Source organism: Marmota monax, unplaced genomic scaffold (genome assembly GCF_021218885.2).
Source record: "Marmota monax isolate L192 unplaced genomic scaffold, Marmota_monax_Labrador192_F-V1.1 WCK01_AAM20220418_F8-fsc01011, whole genome shotgun sequence".
NCBI classification, from domain to species: Eukaryota; Metazoa; Chordata; class Mammalia; order Rodentia; family Sciuridae; genus Marmota; species Marmota monax.
In genome coordinates, this window is record NW_026693795.1 from 568 (window position 1) to 6059 (window position 5492).

Genomic DNA, 5492 nt, shown 5'->3' on the forward strand with positions numbered 1-5492 from the left:
ACCCAGGCACCCTCCTACCACTCCTCTCAGATAACAACTCAGACCCCCTCCCCTCTCACTCATGCCTTGACTTCTAGATACCATGTTCTCTCCCTGTTCCCATAATTTAGACATTCCTTTACTCAATGTCCCTTCATGGTTTACTGATGGAAGTTCCTTCATAAATCTTCATCCTATTACAGGATATGCCACAATATCCAAAGATTAGATTATACAGTCAGGGGCCTTACCTCCCCATACCATCTGCCAATAGGCTGAATTAATAGCTTTAACCAATGAATTCAGTTTTGCTCAGAGACAGCGAGTAAACATATATACTGACTCCAAGTGTACCTTTCACATTCTTGACTCCCATACCTACTTAAGGCTGCAAAATGGATGGCTGTAGCAGTCATCCATTGCAAAGGACACCAAGCATCAACCAATCCCATAGCCAAAGGCAAAGCATTAGCTGATGCAGCAGCAAAGTAGGCTGCTGACAAGACCCTTCCCCCACTGGTCACCTCTGTTCTTACACGAAGCCTAAAGAAGCCCCCATCACACCCCTCCATACTCCTGTTTTCTCTTCCCTACTCCATCTATTCTGCCTCAGAATATAAAGTGTTTCTAACCTGGGACTCCCCTTAAAAATGGCTGGTTTCTAATAGATCACCAAAAAATTGTTCTCCTTCAGTCCCCAACAGAATCTATTTTTTTGGCTTTCAATTCCAAAGTACATTCAGGATATTTGCCCCCTTTAACCTACTTATGGCAGCAAAACTAGACCTAGTTATAAAATGAAATTATAAAATGTTATGGTAAGAAACCAATTCTGGGGGAAGGGGTCAGTTCCCCTCCTCTTCTCTCAGCCTTTCTTCAGGAAACCTAATTCACCATGGGTCCTTACATTTTGGATTGTAAATAACTGTCTCTATATCCCATACTGCCCCCAATCCCCAGGAAAGGTAGAACGCACAAATGCCCTCCTAAAACTGCACCTGAGCAAACTAATACTTAAAACTGAACTTACCTGGACCAAGCTTCTCCCTTGGATCTTCTTCATTTATGAATCCTTCCTGAAAACCCCTCATCTAAGCCCTTTCAAGCTCCTCTATGGCTGTCCCTTTGTGCTCCAGGGTTTTCCTCTTTCTTTGGCCCCTCCTATTCCTGATACTTGGGCAGCCTTACACCTAAGCAGATAGCATGCAGAACAATTCCTTCCTGAACCTATTGACTATTCAGAGACTCCATTAAAACTACAGCCAGGAGACCTGATGCGGAGAACAGACTCTCTTACTCCCCTTAACCCAAAATGGGCAGGTTCATATCAGGTAGTCCCGACACCACCTGCAGCAGCCAAACTGAAATCATTCCCACACTGGACACCCAATTCCAAGCTTAAAAAGGTAGCAGCTCACTCATCCCCCCTGAACAACGCACATCCCCAGCAGCCCTCCTTGTTGTATAAAATACTCTTGCTTTTTTCACAAGCCCCACTCCTATACACTTCCCCCAGATACTCGGAGACCTAAAGGACCGAGATTATGCCTTATAAACTTATGTCTCTTTATTACCCAACTTTTGCCAATTTATTATCCTTACTACCCGGGACATTGCTTGGTATCTATTCCCAGAGCCCCTGAATACTCCAGCTTAAATTTTCAAATCCATGCATCAACCATGGCTTAAAGGAGCTTATTGGGACTTCTCACATCCTCAGCTTTCCTTCTTCTCTTTCTGCCTCCTTTTTGTCTGGCCTTAATACCTCATTACATGCCTGCACTTATTAAAACCTCTGTTGACCTTCTGGTAAATTCCACTAACACATCCAGTTTCCCCTGCTGGATTTGTTTACCCCCATGAGCCCCAACTCTGTAGCCCAGCCAGTTCCTCTGACCACATGCACCGAGAAGACAGAACAGAATTCAGAGAATCAGCCATACGACACATTCCTTTTTGATATATGACTGCCAAATACTTTGCCTCACACATTGCTATCCCCAGGACAGGTCAGATGGGTACCCTTACTTAACCCCCTATTTCTCAGACTCTTCTCTGTGTCCCATGCACAGAAGAGGAAATCCCAGCAGCCTTCCTTTCTCTTTCTTTATGTAATCATACCTTTCCTTTCCCCAATCCCACTGCTGAACACAGTACCTAAAAGGGGCCCACAAGCAAACTTATAAGAGCTTTCATTCCCTGTGCTCTTTGGAGTTTACCTATAACCAAAAGCCAGTTCTTATTCTGCCAAGGTAGAGGTCCACTAACCAGTATGCCTCTAATAAACATAAAACCTAAGCCCTACAATGTAGAACACTGAATGCTCCTTCCTCTACCTGGACAAGTATTCTTAAACCTCCAAACACTAAATTTTAATTGAAAAGTCCCATCTTTTGAACACCAATATTGATCTCCAGCCTCTTGGGGCTGCATACATGGCCACCACCTTTGCCTTTTACCAGGGGTGGATATGGAACCTCAATAGCCTCCAACTAAAACAAGTAGTCTCCTATTACATTTCTGTTGCCTTGACTATCATCAGGGAACCTTCTTCCTATGTGAAAAAAAACCACATCTGTTTACCCACTAACTGTACAGAAACTCGCACCCCAGCCTTTCTCACACCAGTCCTCCTATATTTCACTGAGAAGGGACCCATCCCAATCCCAGTATACACCCTACCCAGACTGAAATGAGCTCTCCCTTTTGCTCCTCTCCTGATATTCGTGGGCATAACTACAGCCGTGGGCACAGGAGTGGCAGGAGTAGGAGTTTCCACCCATCAATTTTGCAGTACTATCTAAAGAAATGGCGGCTAGCCTCAGAGAAATCTCAACCCAACTATTTATGCTTCAGGACCAAAGAGATTTGTTGGCACCAACTGTCCTCCAAAACAGAGGATATCTAGATTTATTAACCACAGACAAAGGAGGTATCTGTTTCTTCCTACAAGAAACCTGCTGCTTTTACACTAACAAGTCTGGTAAGGAATGGCATTAAAATTAAGAGAACAGGCACCAAGTTGATCAGTACTCCTCCTCATGAACTATGAGATGGCTTTCTCCCCTGGCTATGTTCTCTTGGATAGCCCCTTTTGTCTTCCCAATTCTCTGTATAATGATTGACCTTGCTATTGGGCCCTCCCTGTTTCAGCTCTTCATCTCCTTGTCACACAGAACCATCAATGCCACCACTAATCACGTGATCCAGAACAGCCTTCTGCTGAGTAACAAGAGAACTGCTCAATATCAATGCCTACAGGAGTCTTCAATTAATGCCCTCTCTCAGCAGGAAGTACTGTAAGAGACATCACTGACCCTCTCCCTTCACCCCTCCCTTCACTTCTTTTTCATAAAATTTAAAAAAAGGATGGAATGTTAGATAGAACTTGACACAGGCAACACCATTTTGAAATACATCCCCCATCATAGAATAAGAGTCACCTCATTGTTATTCTGACTTAGCCTGACATTAAACCCCAGACAATATTCTATCATTGTACAAAAAAATCTCAAACAATAATTTATCATCACACAGAAAAAGGAAATTTCTGAGATTGGAATTCTGAAAACACCTAGTTCAACATGAAACAGTGATCACCTCAAAGAACACAGGTGATGACCCAAAGGACCCTTCCCTGACAACCCTCCTAGCAATGGCCCAACCACAAAACTTTCCACACTCCCTCCTGCCCTTATATCTACCCCAGGCTGCAAATGGAAGATAGGTCTCAGTCTCTACTGGGCCCCCATCTGCAGGTTTTTACTGAATAAATGTGTGTCAGTGTTGAACTGCTTCTCTTCTCTATTTCCTTCATTTGCTTTTATCCTTACAGGGAGATGGTTTCTATTTCCTGCCATTTTGATTTATTTCTGATGTGTAATTCAGACTTGGTTGTCATTTGATTTTTCTTCTAGTGTAGTGCATCTCTATGCTGGTTTTTATTTTTATTTTTAATTTTTGCTTCATGAAATATTTCATTGTGTATGCTTTGTAGTGCAGGCTTTCTTTCTTGTTATGAATTCTTATAGCTTCTGTTTATTATGGAAGGTTTTACCAGGTGAATCTCTGAATCAATTTGCATACAGAGGTGAATAAGACATAGAACCAAATAACAAAAAAAATATAATCCAGTGAAGATACAGATGATTTTTTAACATAACAAAGATGTTAATTTGAAACTTACATATGTTTAAAGCTATGTGTTTTTAACTGTATGAAATCAATATAAACAACTGTTTAAAAGTTGGGCCAATGGAAGATTCTTTTTTTTTTTTTTCCAGAGCGGGATATTTTACCATTGATATTATTTAGAATTGGCAGTGCATGGTGATTGTGTTAGTCAGCTTTCCATTACTGAAACAATTACCTGATATAATAATTTACTTTGATTCAAACTTTTGAAGTTTTAGTCCATGATTGGTTAAACATATTACTTTTAGGCTTCTGGTATGGAGGCAGCATGGTGAGAATGCATGGCAGAGATAAATTGCTCATCTCATGGCTAAGAAGTAAGACAGGAAGAAGAGCCTGGGTTCCCACTATCCTCCTTGAGGGCATATTTCCAATGACCTGGAGAAGTCCCACTAAGCTTTTCCTCTGGGGGTTCATCACCACACAATAGGGACACACTGGAATCCAAGTCTTTAACACATGGGACTTTGTGGGAAAGTTCAGGTCCAAACTTGAGCAATGATGAAAAGAAATCAGTATTTTATTTGGCTTAGTGCACCCTCTGATTCGGGTCTAAAAGAAAAGGGTCAAAGTTTGGAATTAGTAATTTGAAATGTGCCTTCCTTCCTGTAGTCTATGCTTTCATTCGCTCATGCAACAAGTTTGTATTGGCAAGTGCTGTATGCATTAGGCACTGGGAGTAAAATGGCGACTAAGATATGGAACCAAACCCCAAGGGATTTACAATGTAGTGGGATGTACAGATAAGCAATAGGGGAAAATATGGGAATTGAGTGCAAAGGACACCTAACTTGGTTAGGAAGTATTCCCCAGAATGTATGGCAGTGAAGCTGAGGCTCAGTTGTCTCCATGTTGAGCACCACACCTGGGCTGACATTGCTGACATCAGTCACTTCCCCTACTTTCTGCCTTCACCAGGATCTAACTTGGGCTCCCGAACACCACCCTCCTGCTGTTTCCTATGTGGCCTAGCACCTTGTCCCTCTTAATCATGTTTTAGACTTCTGACATTCACTCTCTGGCCTTTCCTTTCATTCTCTGCTTACAATCAGGGTGCTCAGAATATATTTTTTCAGGTCTGGCAGCACCAGGGTTGTATCCCTTCCCATTATTTCTCTTCCCATTGTGACCAGGAAGAACCTCCGGATTGAGCAGTGTTCCCCAGTGGTCAGATCAGACATCAGAATTTCATGTTGTTAGTATATATTTTATCTAATATTTGTGTATTTGTTCTCAAGATATTGTTATATTGCACCCTAGAAAATGGATACACTTCCCAAAAGAATGGGGATTATAAAAATCCTTGTAGTATTTAAGTC